Raw genomic sequence first — 17,522 nt, forward strand, 5'->3', positions numbered from 1 at the left:
TAAAGTGATGGAAGGTGTCATCAACAGGGCTACCAAGCAGCAGCTGCTCAGCAACAGCCAGCTCAGCGACACTCACTTTAGGCTCTACCAGGGCCACTCAGCTCCCGATGGTGTTACCGCCCTGATTCACAATCTGGCAACCAGCTGAATCCGAGAGGTGTGGTGAGGTGAGAGCGACAGCCCAGTCCCACTCCAAGATCACTATTTCTAGCTGATTCTACCCTTGTATCAGCTCATATACTCTCATCCACCTTGTGTTATCTCCAGACTTCATTATCCAAACACACTCCTGGCCAGCTGCCCACATTCAACCTCCCTGTAATCTCAAGAAACACTATATCTCTGCTGCCCAAGTACTCCCTCGTACCAAAATTTGTTGATCCATCAAAAGGCTCCTATTCATAATCAACAACATAGAGCCACAGAGATGTACAGCATGGAAACAGACCCTTCAATCCAACCCGTCCATGCCGACCAGGTATCCCAATCCAATCGAGTCTCACCTGCCAGCATCGGCCCACATCCCTCAATTTAAAATTCTCACACTTGATTTAATTCCTGGCTGTGATAATCCCTATCTTCCTGCACCACACACACTTTGAGACCTTGACAACCCATTTTCTTTGAGACTCCCAACCATTTGTTAATTCATTACTTCACCTGTGTGGCTATTTCTACAGTTGCTGAAGCAGCATGGTCTGAAATTCACAGCCAAAACCTCACAGGTCTGCTTTCCATCTTTAAGACATCCCTCAAAACCTGCTTTTTGGCACCCTGACCTAATATCTCCATCTCTGGCCTTATGTCTAAAGTTCTCAATAGTACTTTTGTGAAATTATAAGAATGATAATAAAAATACGAACTGTTGTTGATTTGGACATTATTCATTCAGCAACAGTGATGATTTGAAAATAACCTATAATGCCACTTACCCAACCACACTGTGAGAGCACCTTCACCACACAAACTGCAGCTGTACAAGAAAGTCAAACATCACCCTCTCCACAAGCAACAGGGCTTTGGCATTAATCACTGGTATCTGTGGAAGGAGAAACACAGTTGATGTTTCAGGGAGTGCAAAATGCATTACAGGGAATGAAAATGGTGCAGAATTTGATAGTCAGAAATGGAAGGAAAATACACTTGCTTATTGGAAAAAAGAATTCTTGACTGTCAAAGATTTTCCAGAAAAAAAATTAATAAGCAGCACATGGTCAGGGGCTGGGCGGCAGTGAAAAATTAACTTACAAAAATGTCTGTAAAAGTAATACTAAAATACTAAACAGACCAAATATACACCCATTGTTTGAGATTGAGGAAGCTAGATATTGACAAAGGGGTCATGAGGGAGCCCAGAGATGAAGCAGAACAGTGTAAGCTGTTATGATCCCACAGTCATAGAGATGTATAGCACCGACACAGACCCTTCGGTCTAACTTATCCACGCCAACCAGGTATCCAAGCCTAATCTATTCCCATTTGCCAGCACTTGGCCCATATCCCTGTAAATGCTTCCTAATCATATCATGTGTCCATTTAGATGCCTTTAACATGTTTTAATTGTACTAGCCTCCACCACTTCCTCTGGCATTCATTCCACCCACTGCATGAAAGAGTTGTCCTTTAGGCCCCTTTGAAATTTTCTCCGTTCACCCTAAATGCCCTCTACATCTGGACACCACCACTCCAGGGAAAACACCTTGTTCATTTACTCTATTCATGCCCCTCATGATTGTATAAACCTCCATCACATCACCACTCAGCCTATGGCACTCCAGGGAAAACATCCCAAGCCTTTTATGCCTCACCCTACAGCTCAAATCCTCCAACCCGAACAACATCCTTGTAATTCTTTTTTGAAACCTTTCAAGTTTCACAGCACCCTTCTGATAGGAGGCAGGCCAGAACTGCACACAATATTCCAAAAGTGGCCTAACGAATGTCCTGTACAGCAACATGACCTCCCACATCCTATACTCAATGCTCGAACCAATAAAGGAAAATATACTGAAAACCTTCTTCATCATCCTATCTAGCTGCAACTTGACTTGCAAGGACTATGAACCTGCAATCCAAGGTCTCTTTGTTCCGCAAACGTCTCCAGGGCCTTGCCATTCAGTGTACAAGTCCTGCCCTGATTTGCTTTTCCAAACTGCAGCACCTCATATTTATCGAAATTAAACCCCATCTGATCAATATCTCATTGTAATCGGAGGTAACCTTCTTCATTATCCACAATACCTCCAATTTTGTATGACCTGCAAACTCATTTACGATACCAAATCATTTAAATGAATGGCGAAACAAATCCAGAAATAAACATCCATTTCTCTGAGTTTGAATGTGCTCTGTGTAAATCTTGCCCAATGACTCTGTACCAGAGAAAGGCTGAACATGCGCCTGGCTGCACCTTGCCCCCTACAAAGCTGGCGGCTCCGCACGTGTCCAGTGAATTCTTGCCCCGAATAAAGATGGTGGCGCGCACTCATGCCTGCAGCCACACTGAGGCAATTCCCCATTTACTGAAAACACGAGACTGGGACGTTCAAATTTGTGTTTTCTGACGTGCACATTTTGTTTGTAAAACCTCTCCGCTCATACAGAATCGCTCTCACCTCCTGCGGTTCCACAGACAGCCTTGAAGATTTTTGCGGGTACCTATTCTCTGCCTGGTTACTCGTTTGTCCTTAGTGTATTTGTACAATCACTTTGGATTCTCCTTAAACCTATTTCCTAAAGCTATCTCATGTCCCCTTATTGCCCTCCTGGTTTACCTCGAGTATACTCCTACTGCCGCTACACTCCTCTAGGGATTCACACAAACACAGCTCTCTGTACCTGCCATATCCCTCCTTCATTTTCTCGACCAGGCCTTCAATTTCTTTCGTCAGGCAGCATTCTCTACACCTACCAGCTTTGGCCTTAACAGGAACATACTGTCTATGTACTCTCATCGTCGCAGGCCTATGGAGGCAATGGCAGATGAGGATACAGAAGCAATCATTCTCAGTAAAGAGGTAATGTTGGGAAAGATAACAGCCTAAAGGTAGATGGGTCTCCTGACTCTGATGGAATGCATCCCAGGGACTAAAAGAGATGTTGGGGGCGGGGGGGGGGGGGGTGGGGAGAATAACAAATAGACCTCGTGATAATTCACTAAAATTTGTTGGATGTCTGGTTTTGACAGACTGGAAGCTGCAAATGTGGTGCCACTATTTTTCAAAAAGGATCCGATGGCTTAACTTCTGTAGTGGAGAAAATGCTTGAACCTCTCAAGGAAGTAGTGGTGAGATATCTGGGTAGAAATTGTCTCATTGAGCAGACACAGCATGGATTCATGAACGGCAGGTCACGTTTAACGCGTTTCCTAGAATTACTTGAGGATACGACGAGTGCGTTGGACAAGGGGGACTCGGTGGATGTGGTGTATGTGGATTTCCAGAAGGCATTCGATAAGTTGCCACATAAAAGGCTGCTGAATAAAGTAAAGATGCATGGCATTATGGGTAATTATCATTGATACAGGATCGGTTAACCAACAAAATGTAAAGAATGGGGATAAATGGGTGTTTAGATTTGTGTTGGCACTACAACTGTTTACAATTTACACAAATGTTTTGGAGTTGAGGACCAAGTGTACGGTGTCAGAGTTCATATTTGATACAAAGATGAGGTAGAGCAATGTGTGCAGAGGCCACTAAGTCTGCACAGGGATACAGATCAGTTATGTGAGTGGGTAAGGATCTGGCAGATGGAGTTCAATGTTGGGATATGTGAGGTCATCCATTTTGGTCGGACTAACAACAAACTGGATGATGAAATGGTGAAAACGTGCAGCAGGCTGCTGTACAGAGGGAGCTGGGTGTCCTTCTGCATGAATCACAGGAAGTTGGTTTGCAGGTAATTTAGGCAGTGAAGGGAATATTGTCCTTCCTTGCTAGAGGGATGGTTATGCTGCAGCTGTACAGGGTGCTGGGGAGGCCACACCTAGAGTACTGTCTACAGGTTTGGTCTCCTTACTTCAGGAAGATGTACTGGCACTGGAGGGAGTACAGAGGAGGTTCACTAGTTTGGGTCAGGAGTTGAGGATTGGTGCATGTGGAGAGATTGAGAAAACTGGTTCTATAGTCATTGTAATTTAGAAGAATGGGAGGTTGGATAGGAAACAATAAAATTATGAAGGGAGTAGATAAGACAGAAGCAGGGAGGCTATTTCCACTGGGGGTGGGTCAAACTACAGAGCATTACCTCAAAATAAGGGGGAGCAGATTTAGGACTGAGTTCAGGAGGAGCTTCTTCAGCTAAAGGGTTGTGAATCTGTGGAATTCCCTGCCGAGTGCAGCATTTGACGTTATCAACTTGAATGCCTTTAAGGCAAAATGTAGATTTGTGAACAGGAAAAGAATTAAGGGTTATGGTGAGAGAGCAGGAAAGTGGAGCTGAGGCCATGAGAAGCTCAGGCCTGATCTTATAGAATGGTAGAGCAGGCTTGAGGGGCCAGATGAAAGTTCTTGCCTTGTGCTATCAAAATTGGCCTTTGTCCAATTCAGAACCTTAACTCTTAGATCTGGTATATTATTTTCAGTAACTACTTTAAAACTAGTAGAATTATCAGAGACTCCCAACAGTGTGGAAGCAGGTCATTCAGCCCATCATACTAATACTGACCTGGAAAGCCTCCTAACCTCCTCCTATAACATTGCACTTCTCAGGGCCAGCCAACCTACACATCCCTGAACATTATGGGCAATTCAGCCTGGACAATCCACCCAACCTGCACATCTTTGGACTGTGGGAGGAAACCAGAGCACCCGGACGAAATCCATGCAGAAAACCCCAATAAGGTGATTATCCCTTTCTTATTTCCCAGTTCCACCCAAATAACTTCACTGGGCGTACTCCCAGGAATATCCTCCCTAAGCAAAAACATAATGCTATTCCGAATCAAAAATGCCACTCCCCCTCCTCTCTTGTCGCCCTTTCTATTCTTCCTATAGCATCTATACCCTGGAACATTAAGCTGCCAGTCCTATCCATCCCCGAGTGATGCCTCTGTAATTGCTATAATATCCCAGTGCCATGTTCAAAACCATACCCTGAGCTCCTCTGCCTTCCCTGTCAGGCCTCTTCTATTGAAGTAAATGCAGTGCAACTGCTCAGTCCGACTTCATTCTGTGCCTTGCCCTTGCCTGCCTTGACTATTTGACTTCTGAACTGTACCAGCCTCAGACATATCTCTTTCCTCACTATCTGCTTGGGATTACACCCACTCCCTCACTGGTTTAATGCCTCCCGAGTATCACCAGCAAGTCTCCCTGCCTAGACATTAGACACCTTCCAATTCAGGTATAATCCATCCTTCTTACGCAGGTCAACTCTACTCCAGAGGAGATCACAATGATCCAAAAAACGTGAATCCTTTTCCCCTGCACCAGCTCCTTAGCCACTCATCCAGCACCTCCTCCTCCTCTGTAATATGGACATTTTCCAAGATGTCACCATTTATTTCCCCACATTCTATATCTCTCATGTACTTCTTCACAGTAAACACTAATGCAAAATACTTGTTTCCCTATCTTGCCCATCGCCTGCAGCTCCACAAAATGGCTGCCTTGCTGATCTTTGAGGGTCTCTATTTTCTCCCTAGTTAGCCTTTTGCTCCTCATGAATTTACAAAAGCCCTTTGGATTATCCTTAACCCTATTCGCCAGAGCTATCTCATGTCCCTTTTTTGCCTCCTGATTTTCCTCTTAATTATACTCCTACTGCCTTTATACTCAAAATTTTTTTGGATTGGAATAAATGCAAAATATAATATCCTGACAATACAAACGAGGGTAGGACTTACACTCAATAAAAGTAGGGCCTTGAGTAGTGATATGGGAACAAAGAAACCGAGGGCTTCACGTCTTTGAAGTCTGTGTTACATGTAGACAGGGTGGTTAAGGTGCTTAGCACACTTACCTTCATTGTTCAGACCTTTGAGTACAGGAGTTGGGACGTTATGTTGAGGATGTACAGGACGTTGGGGAGGCCTCTTCTGGAATACTCTGTCCAGTTCTGGTTGTGCTGTTATAGGAAGGATATTATTAAATTGGAGCAGATTCAGGAGAGATTTACCTGCATGTTGCTATGAATGGAGGGATTGTGTTCTAAGGAGAGGCTGGATAGGCTGGGAATTTTTTCACTGGAGTGCAGGAGGTTGAGGGGTGACCTTATTAGAGGTTTATAAAATCAGAAAGAGTGTAGATAAGGTGAATGGACGAGGGAGAGGGGGATTCAAATCTCGGGTGCATTCATTTTGAGAAGAAATGAGAAAGATTTGAGAAAAGACATTAGGGTTTTAAAAAAAATGTATATGTGTGAAATGAACTTCCAGAGGAAGTGGTAGCTGTGAATACAATTACAATATTTAAAAGACATTCAGATTAGTGCATAAATAGGAAACATTTGGATGGATGTGGACTAAGCGGAGGCAGGTACAATTAGTTCAGTTTGCAATTATGGTTGGCATGGACTGGTTGGAACACAGGGCCTGTTTCCTTGCTGTATAACATTATGACTCTAATCCTCACTAACTCTAAATTCCTCCATCCTCAACTCTCCCGTTCACTGCCACCTCATCCAGCCTCACAACTCTTCCTTGTTTGTATAATTCCTCACCAGCCACAGAACACTCCCTATCTCATGTCCTCCAGTTTCTCAAATCTCTGCGATATGTGCCTTTCTTTAGTTCCAGCCTTGAGGATGCCCTCATTCACTCCAATTGGTTGGAAGACAAACAGGTACGGCCTGGTCCTCCAGTACGGCCCTCTGCCCCCTATTGGCCTGCGCTGACATCAATCATCGGGGCCCATTGTGAGGTGAGTGGTGGGATCCTGCCTCTCTCTGCCCTGGGATGAGCTACAACATTCACACTCAATGGGGCAGTATCACAGAGCACAGGGTCTGGGGCTATTCAGCCCATTTGGGCTGTACCCTCTTCCTATGGAGATGCTGCAAATCTGTCCCAATTCCCTTCCCATTTGCCCATAGCCCCCCCAAATCTTCCCTTAAAAAGTAAAATTCCAAATCTGTTTATGAATAACTGCTGAGTCTGTGTCCAGCTGCCATTCAGACTGTTCCAGATACTCAGAACTTACTGAATAAAATAATGTTCACATTATTTGCCAATTACCTGAAAACAGTTACTAAAATTGTGACATTGTTAACATTTCCACTCTCTCTGCAGATTAGATATCCTAGAAATAAATTTGCACCTGGTCAAAATCACTGCTTAACCTTCTCAGCTCCAAGGACAATTATCTGTGCTTCTGCTAGCTCTCCACAAAAGAGGAACACATCTTATTTTAATTTATTAGTGTCATAGAGATGTACAGCACAGAAACAGACCTTTGGTCCAATTTGTCCATGCCAAATAGGAATCCTCAACAAATGGAGCACCATTTGCCAGCTATTGGTCTGTATCATTGGAAACTCTTCCTCTTCATGTACCCAATCGGATGCCTTTCAAATGTTGTAATTGTATCAGCTTCCACTATTTCATCTGGCAGCTCATTCCGCACATACACCACACACAGCTTGAAAACTTTGCCCCTTAGATCCGTTTTTAATCTTTGCCCTCTCAACCTAAGCCCATGTGATCTTATTTTGATCCCACCTAACTGGGGGGAAAGGACCTTGGCTGTTCACCTTATACATGCCCTTCATGATTTTATAAATCTCCATGAAGTCACCTCCCAGTCTTTGACTCTCCAGGGAAATTAACTCTGGCCTATTCAGCCTCTCCCTGTAGTCCAAATCCTCCAACCCTAGCCAAGTCTTTGTAAATCTTGTCTGAACTCTATCAAGATTCACAACGTCCTTTCCAGAACAGGGAATTTCGAACTTAAAACATAATTCCTGAAATGGCTTAATCAATGTCCTGTCCAACCACAATTTGACGTCCCAGCTTCTGTACTCAATGCATTGACCAATAAATATAAGCATACCAAACCCCACCTTCACTAGTCTGCCTACCTGCGACTCTACTTTCAAGGAACAATGAACCTGCACTCCATGGTCTCTATGTTCAGCAACATTCCCAAGGACTTTACCATTAAGTGTACAAGTCCTGCTCTGACTTGCCTTTCCAAAATCCAACAGCTTACATTTGTCTAAATTGAACCCAGTCTGCCATTCCTCGCCCCAATGGCCCGTCTGGTCAAGATACTGTTGCATTCTGAACTTGTCCACTTCTTCATTGTCCACTACACCTCCAATTTTGGTGTCTTCTGTAAACCCACTGACCATATCTCATATTCACATCCAAGTCATTTATTTAAGGACCCAATATCCATTCCTGCAGGACAGTGCTGCTCACAGGCCTCCAGTCCGCAAAGCAACCCTCCATCACCACCCTCTGCCTCCTACCTTCAAGCCAGTTTTGTATCCAAATGGCTTATTCTCCCAACATTTCATGTTATCTAACCTTGCTAACCAGTCTGCTTTGTGGAACATCGTTCATTGTCCATATAGACAACGTCCACAGTCTGCCTTCATCAATCATCTTTGTCACATCTTCAAAAAAACTCAATCAAGTTAGAGAGAGAGAATTTCCCACACACAAAGCCATGTTAACTATCCCTAATCAATCCTCGTCTTTCCAAATACATGTAAATCCTGTCCCTCAGAATCCCTTCCAACAACTTCCCTACCACTGACATTAGGTTGACTGTTCTCTTGTTCCCTGACCTTTCCTTACCACCTTTTTTAAATAATGGCACCCATCTTCCAGCACCTCACCTGTCACAAACAATTATATAAATACCTCAGGGAGGGGCACTGCCATCACCTTCCTAGCTTTCCACAAATTTCTGGGATACACCTGATCAGGTCCCAGGGATTTATCCACCTTGCTACTGTTTAAGACATCCAGTACTTCCTTCTCTGTAATATAGACACTTTTCCAGTGATCACTATTTATTTCTCCAAACTCTCTAGAATAGAATAGCATAGTATTTCTCCCACCTCCTGTTGTTCCATAGATGGCCTTGTTGATCTTTAAGGGGTCCTATTCTCTGTCCAGTTATTATTTTATCCTTAATGTATTTGTAGAATCTCTTTGGATTCTCCTTAAACTATTTCCTAGAGATATTTCAAGTCCCCTTTTTGCTCTCCTGATTACCCTCGAGTATATTACTGTAAAAACGTGATCCTGTGCTCCCAATTCCTCCGCCTCTGCCATATCTGCTCCCAGGAGAAGCAGTTCCACTCCAGGACATCCCAGAAAGGTTTCCTATTTCAAGGACCACATTTCCCTTCCACGTGATCAACAATGCGCTCCAACGCATATCCTCCACTTCCTGTACCTCCGCCTTCCCCCCACCCCTCCAACCACAATAAGAATATAATCCCCCAGTCCTCACCTGCCACCCACTAATCTCCATTAACCTCTGCTATGTCCGCTACCTACAGTCAGACCCCACCACCAGGGATATATCTCCCTCCCCAGCCCTTTCTATCTTCCGCAGAGACCATGGGATCTTTGGTGCTGATGTGCTGCCCCACGGATACCTCAGTCACTCACACTGCCAAATGGCCTAGTGAGATTATCACTAGATGGATAATCCAGACACCCAGATAACGTTCTGGGGCCCAGGGTTTGGATCCCATCACGGTAGAGAGTGGAATATGAATTCAATAAAAATTTGGAAGTAAGAATCTACTAAAGACCATGAATCCATTGTTGATTATTGCAAAACAAAACCTCATCAGATTCGCTAATATCCTTCAGGGAAGGAATCTGCCATCCTTACCTGATCTGGCCTACATGTGACTCCAGACCCACAGCAATGTGGTTGACTCTTTACTGCCCTTTGAGCCCAGCCAGTGACACCCTCATCCTGTGAATGAATAACAAAGAAGGTCAAGTCTTGTACACAACCATACTATTCTTACAGAGAAGTCATCTCTTAGTAAATTTGCTTCTCAACTCCCTGCTGACTATTGGGGAAGGGGGGGCTCAATAGTACCATCCCAATAAGGAGATCATCCCTTTCTTATTTCTCAGTTCCACCTGTATAACTTGCCTGGATGTACTCCCAGGAATACCCTCTTAAAGCCCAGCTGCAATGTTATCCCTAATCAAAAATACCACTCCCCCTTTCTGTTGCCCCCTTTCTATCTTTGCTATAGAATCTATACACTGGAACATTAAGCTGCTGGTCCTATCCATCATTAAGTCATGCCTCTGTAATTGCTATAATATCCCAGTGCGATGTTCAAAACCATACCCTGAGCTCCTCTGCCCGAACTATCGGGCCTCCTGCATTGAAATAAATGCAGTGTAACTGCTCATTCTGTGCCTTGCCCTTGTCTGCCTTGACTGTTTGACGTCTGAACTGTACCAGCGTCAGACTTAGCTCTTCCATCACTCTCTCTCTGGGTTTACCCACATTCCTTCACTGGTTTAATGCCTCCTGAATAGCACTAGCAACTGTTCCCTTCCAGTGCAGGTACAATCCATCCTTCTGATGGAGGTCAATTCTACCCCACAAGAGATTCGAATGATCCAATAATGTGAACTCTTCTATTCCGATGTCATTGATACCAATAAACAACAGCCTCCCCTCAAAATGGTTATTCTGCCCTTTAAGAATATTCTGCTCCCTCTCTGAGACATCCTTATACAAAAATTAAACATTCGAATAATAAACCTTACACTCATCAGTTCATCATAAAAGGATTACATGACACATTAAAGGTTTGGGGAGACCTTTGAGAGAATGCGATGATTCAAAGGAGAATTTTTAAGCAGCAAATAGGATTGATCTGGAACACAATACTCACACACACAACGCGAATATCCAGGTCCTGATATACTGAGTAATTCAATCAGAGTTTAGCAGAATATTTACTGAGATTACCATCTGAATGTCCACCTGTAATATCCTGTAATACAAGTTTCTAAAATCTGTCACTCTGAGTTCAAATTCGAAACCCACACCATCCCCTCCTCGTGGCCCAGGATTACTGTACATATTACCCTTGAGGACAACAGCAGTCAACTCAGGGGGAAATCTGTGGGTTTCTAGGAGATTCCAACTTGAGATCTCATGTGACTGAACACAGCAGTTCTTTGACACATTGGAGAAAATGATCCAAGCGTCAGTGAGATATGGGGAACAAGAATTACTTTCTTTTCTTTCATTCTGTGCTGCCGCTCTGCCTCATCAATAAGACTTGGGTGTGAAAGGCTAATGCCTAACGATGGGCAAGTTGTCTCCATCCTGACCAATGGGTAGGAAGATCCTCTCAATCACTCCAAAGCATATCCCTAAAAAAATAGCAACTCTGTCTGCTTCCCACTGCCCAGTGCTCCCAGTAAATGTTTGGAAGAATGGGAAGGGGGGGATATCTCCTAGAAAAGGCATAACTGTAAAGGTCTAAGAGGATTATGAAAAGAGAGAGATGCACAGGAGAAGGGGGCAACAAGTTGCCAGACAGGGTGTAACTTGGGAAAATGGGAAGTTTCTCATTTTGGAGCAGATACTAAATGAACAAAGTACTATTTAAATGGTGGAAACTGTAGAAAGATGCACAACAAAGGGACCAAGGGTAATTGTTCAGGAAACACAGAAAGCTACCACACAGTTACAACAGGGGATCAGGAAGGGGAATGGAATGTTCTGTTTCAAAGGTTTTTAGTATTAGAGTTTGGAGTATATACCTGAGAGTAACGTGTGGAAGTGCTGGTGAGACCACCATATCTGCAGTAATGAGAGCAGTTTTGGTCCCTTTAGATAAGGAAATGTGTCACTTTATTGGAGGCATTTCAGGGAAGATTCAATGAGATGATCCCTGGTTTGGAGGGATTATCTTTTAAATAAAGGCTGAAAAGGTTGGGACTCTACTCACTGGATTTTGGAGGAAGAGGTGATCTCATTGAGACAGATGGGATTCTTCAGGGGTTTGACAGGATAAATACAGAGAGGATGTGTCTGAGGGTAAATACTGAGAGGGGAGTCTGAAACCAGATTCCGAGTCACGGAATCAAGGGTTCTGTTTTGGATTCAAGGTTAAGGCGACACAGACGCGGCTAAGGGGTTTCAGTAGCAATGGAGCTGGGGTGAGGTGGAGAAAAGCAACGTTTAAGAGATTGGAATTCCTGGTGTTGTGATTGTGTGGATGTCTGATCAGAAGGTCATCTTGGGGTCAGATATAACAGCAATATTGTGAAGAGTGTCGTTCTGCCTCAGAGAGTTCCCAGTGGGAAGAAGGGGCTCAGCAGAAAGGTAAAGGTAAGACAATGGGTTTAACCGTGACAATGTTTCATTGGAGGAAACTGCAGCTAATCGAGTAGTGGGAATGTGGTAAGCAGTTTGATAACTGAGTAACAGTGGAGTAATGGAGAGGGATGATGGGGAGGGAGAGCTGGGCATCGTCAGTGTACATGTCAAACCTAATACAGTGTTTTTGGATGATATCACCTCCTGGCACTATGTACGTGAGATGCAGGAGAGACCAAGGATAGATCGTTGAGGGACACCAAATGCAAGGAATTCAGAAAGGAAAGGGAGTGGAGATGAAGCAGGCTTTTCCAACAACGGTGAGGTCAAATATTAGTTTTTCACAGAATGGGAGAGAAGGACATAACCAAAAAAGACCAAAAAACAGAACAAGGAACAATATCTATGAATTGGCGAGGGGGAGTGATGAGGCGGCAGCGGAGGAGAGAGAGTTGGGAAGTGAGTTTAGCGAGATTAGGGTAAAGGATCAAGATGACCTCTGATAAGGCTTTACAAGAGATTGGAGAAATTTGTAGGTTTAGGACAAAAACCAGGAACATCATGTGAGGCAGTTTGGCTCAGTGGGCTCGTGGGAGGGAGAGAAGCAGCAGATCGGATTATCTCAGTCTTAGTGACAGAAAAACTCCATGTGCTCCTCACTCATTGTTGGAAGGGAGGATGGTGGGAGCATGGAATGCGCTGCCTGTGGGAGTGGTAGAGTCAGAATCATTGGTGACCTTTAAGCGGCAATTGGATAGGGACATGGATGGGTGCTTAAGCTAGGACAAATGTTCGGCACAACATTCGGCTGTATTGTTCTATGTTCTATGGAGGAGTCAGGATGATGGACAGTGTTTTACACAGAAACAAAACCAGGGTTAGTGATATTTAAAATGAGTGAACAAACCTGATGTATTTAGCTTTTATCCAGAATATTAAAACAAACGACTGAAGTCCTGGTTCGAATCCCGTCTTGGCAGATGGTGGAATCTGAATTCAAGAAAAATAACAACGTATTAGGAATCTCCTGATCTCCATGAAACCATTGTCAATGGCGAAAAAAATCCTGCCAACCTGAAAGCGGCCCAGCCAGCTACTCAGTGTACTAATCACTGCAAAGTCTCAATAAAGGAATGAAACTGGATGGACCAGTTGGCACCTAACAAAGCACCTGAAATTACAACCACAGAATCAGCCCTCTCAATGGTGCAACGTCCTCCTCACTAACATATGGCTTTTGGTGCCAAAATGTGGAGAGCTGTCTGACAGACTCGTCAAGGAACAACCTGACATCGTCATCCTTACGGAATCATCCCTTACAAACAATGACCAGACACCACCATCACCATCCCTAGATATCGAGAATGTGGTGCTGGAAAAGCACAACAGTCAGGCAGCATCCGAGGAGCAGGAGAATCAACGTTTCGAGACGAAGCTCTTCATCAGACTGACCTGCTGTGCTTTTCCAGCACCAGACTCTTGACTCTGATCTCCAGCATCTGCAGTCTTCACTTTCTCCTGAAATCTCTGGATAGGTCCTGTCCCACCAGCAGGACAGACCAGGCAGAGGTGATGGCACAGACAGGGAGGATTTGCCCTGGGAGAACACAGCATTGGCTCCGGAGACCAGGAAACCTCATGGCTCCTGCTGATTACCACATCCTGTCCTCCCTTGGCTGATGGATCACTTCTCCTTCATGTTGAACAACATTTGGAGGAAGCACTCAGGCAATAAAATGGTGTCAAACGTACTCTGGGTACAGGATTTCAATGTCCATAATCGAGACTAGCTCTGCAACAGATTTACTGACTGAGCTGGCCAGGTCCTAAAGGACATAGCTGCTCAACTGAGTCTGCAGCGGGTGGTGAGGGAACCAACAAGAGGGAAAAACATACTTGATCTCAGTGTTATGAATTGACCAGCTGCAGATACATCTGTCCATGACAGTATCAATACAAGCGACCATCACACATTTCCTTTGGAGACAAAGTCTTGCCTTAAAATTGAGAAAAACCTCCATTGTGTTGAGTGACACCATCACCGTTCTAAATGGGACAGACTTTGAAGAGATGTAGGATCTCAAACTGGGTATCTCTGAGGCACTGTGGGACATCAACAGCAGTAGAACTGTACTCCAGCACAATCAGTAATCTCATGGGTTTGTAAATCCCGCTCTCACCCATCACAATGGACAGGAAAGGAGGGTTTGCCATGAGCAGCACCAGGCAGACTTAAAACTGAAGTGCCAACCTGGTGAAGCTATCAAACGGAACTACCTGCATATCAAACAGCATCAGCAGCAAGCAACAGAGCTAAGTGATCCTACATCCAATGGAACAGATCGGAGCTCTGCAGTTCTGCCACACCCAGTTGTGAACGGTGATGGACAATTAAACTCACTGGAGGAAGCATCACAGATATCCCCACTTTACTGATGGAGGGGCCTCACACATCCATGCATCAGATAAGATGACAGCATTTGCAGCAATCTTCAGCCAGAAGTGCAAAGTGGGATGATCCATCTCAGCCTTCTCCAGTGGTTTCCAACATCACAGATGTGAGTTTTAAGCCAGTTCGGTTCAGTTTGAATAACATCAAGAAATGGTTAAGTAGTGCAAATTAGTGCCCCGCCAATATTCTGGCAATAATACTGATGGCTTGTGCTCCAGAACTTGCCACCCACCAAGCCACGTACCGCTCCAGCACTGGCATCGACCGACAATGTGGAACATTTCCCAGGGATGTTCAACACAAAAACACAGGGCAATCCAACCCAGGCAATTTCCCTCTGTCAGTCCACACTCGATCAGCAGTAAACTGATGGAAGATGTCATCAACAGGGCTACCAAGCAGCAGCTGCTCCGCAACAGCCAGCTGAGTGACACTCATTTTAGGCTCCACCAGGGCCACTCAGCTCCCCGATTGTGGTACCGCCCTGATTCACAATCTGGCAACCAGCTGAATCCCAGAGGTGAGGTGAGAGTGACAGGTCAGTCCCACTCCAAGACCACTAATTCTAGCTGATTCCACGCTCCTCTCAGCTCATATACTGAAACTCTCATCCATCGTGTGTTATCTCCAGACTTCGTTTTCCAAACACACTCAGGGCCAGCTTCCCACATTCAACCTCCCTGTAATCTCAAGAAAGTCTTAATCGCTGCTTGTTGATTCATCAAAAGGCTTCTAATTAAAATCAACAGCATACAGCTATAGAGACGTACAGCAAGTAAACAGACCCTTCGGTTCAACCCGTCCATGCCGACCAGGTACCCCAACCCAATCTAGTCTCACATGCCAGCACCTGGCCAATATCCCTCAATTTAAAATTCTCACACTTGATTTAATTCCTGGCTGTGATAATCCCTATCTTCCTGCACCACACACACTTTGAGACCTTGACAACCCATTTTCTTTGAGACTCCCAACCATTTGTTAATTCATTACTTCACCTGTGTGGCTATTTCTACAGTTGCTGAAGCAGCATGGTCTGAAATTCACAGCCAAAACCTCACAGGTCTGCTTTCCATCTTTAAGACATCCCTCAAAACCTGCTTTTTGGCACCCTGACCTAATATCTCCATCTCTGGCCTTATGTCTAAAGTTCTCAAAGGATAGGGAAGGTGATTCAGGAGATGAGTGACAGTAATAGGGTGGTTGTTATGGGGGACTTTAACTTTCCTGATATTGATTGGGAAAGCTATAGCTCAAGTTCGTTAGATGGGTCAGTGTTTGTTCAATGTGTGCAGGAGAGTTTCCTGACACAATATGTAGACAGGCCAACAAGAGGTGAGGCCATACTGGATTTGGTACTGGGTAATGAACCAGGCCAGGTGTTAGAATTAGAGGTAGGTGAGCACTTTGGGGATAGTGACCATAATTCGGTGATTTTTACACTCGTGATGGAGAGGGATAAGTGTGTACTACAGGGCAAGAATTATAGCTGGGGTAAGGGAAATTATGATGCGGTGAGGCATGACTTAGGATGTGTGGCTTGGAAAATTAGACTCCAAGGCAAGAGTGTAAATGATATGTGGAACTTGTTCAAGGGGCAACTCTTGAGTGTCCTTGATAATTATGTACCTGTCAGGCAGGAAGGAAAGGGTCGTGCGAGGGAGCCGTGGTTTAATAAGGAATTGGAATCCCTTGTTAAATGGAAGAGGGCGGCCTATCTCAAGATGAGACGTGAAGGTTCAATTGGGGCGATTGAGAGTTATAGGGTAGCCAGGAAGGACCTGAAGAGAGAGCTAAAAGCAGCAAGGAGGGGACATGAAAGGTCCTTAGTAGATAGGATTAGGGAAAACCCTAAGGCTTTCTATAGGTATGTTAGGAATAAAAGAATGACTAGGGTAGGAATAGGTCCAGTCAAGGATAGTAGGGGGAAGTTGCGTGTGGAGGCGGAGGAGATTGGGGAGACACTGAATGAATACTTTTCTTCAGTATTCACTCAGGAACAGGGCATTGTTGTCGAAGAGAATACTGAGGCACAAATAAGTAGAATGGATGGCTTTGAGGTATGTAGAGAAGAGGTGTTGGAAATCCTGGAAAAGGTGAAAATAGATAAGTCCCCTGGGCCTGATGGCATTTATCCTAGGATTCTCTGGGAAGCAAGGGAGGAGATTGCAGAGCCATTGGCCTTGATTTTTATGTCCTCTTTGTCTACAGGAGTAGTCCCAGAAGACTGGAGGATAGCAAATGTGGTTCCCTTGTTCAAAAAGGGGAGTAGGGATAGCCCTAGTAACTATAGGCCGGTGAGTCTCACTTCTGTTGTGGGCAAAGTCTTAGAGAGAATTGTAAGGGATAGGATTTATGCACATCTAGATAGGAATAATGTGATCAAGGATAGTCAGCATGGTTTTGTGAAGGGAAAGTCGTGCCTCACAAACCTTATTGAATTCTTTGAAAAGGTGACGAAGGAGGTTGATGAGGGCAGAGCGGTAGATGTGGTATATATGGATTTTAGTAAGGCGTTTGATAAGGTTCCCCATGGTAGGCTACTGCAGAAAATACGGAGATATGGCATTGAGGGTGAGTTGGAGGTTTGGATTAGGAATTGGCTGGATGGAAGAAGACAGAGGGTAGTAGTTGATGGCAAAGTTTCTTCATGGAGTGCCGTCACTAGCGGTGTTCCGCAAGGATCTGTTTTGGGACCATTGCTGTTTGTCATTTTTATAAATGACCTGGAAGAGGGGTTAGAAGGTTGGGTGAGCAAGTTTGCGGATGACACGAAAGTCGGAGGAGTTGTTGACAGTGAG

At 44.5% G+C, this 17,522-nt stretch overlaps 1 long non-coding RNA gene across 2 annotated transcripts in view; it reads right to left on the reverse strand.

The window, feature by feature from the left end:
• Nucleotides 1–17,522, reverse strand: part of LOC148138763 (uncharacterized) — a 63,342-nt gene that overhangs the window by 22,836 nt on the left and 22,984 nt on the right. For both annotated transcript variants that reach the window (XR_015753758.1, XR_015753759.1), the window contains 4 exons: nucleotides 13,177–13,259; nucleotides 9,798–9,884; nucleotides 5,965–6,069; nucleotides 933–1,039 (listed from right to left, as the gene is read on the reverse strand). This is a non-coding gene — a long non-coding RNA (uncharacterized LOC148138763). The remainder of the gene's footprint in view (nucleotides 1–932; nucleotides 1,040–5,964; nucleotides 6,070–9,797; nucleotides 9,885–13,176; nucleotides 13,260–17,522) is intronic.

This window comes from Chiloscyllium plagiosum, unplaced genomic scaffold (assembly GCF_037043375.1).
Source record: "Chiloscyllium plagiosum isolate Xiang-an unplaced genomic scaffold, Cpla_swu_hap1 HiC_scaffold_39, whole genome shotgun sequence".
Lineage (NCBI taxonomy): Eukaryota > Metazoa > Chordata > Chondrichthyes > Orectolobiformes > Hemiscylliidae > Chiloscyllium > Chiloscyllium plagiosum.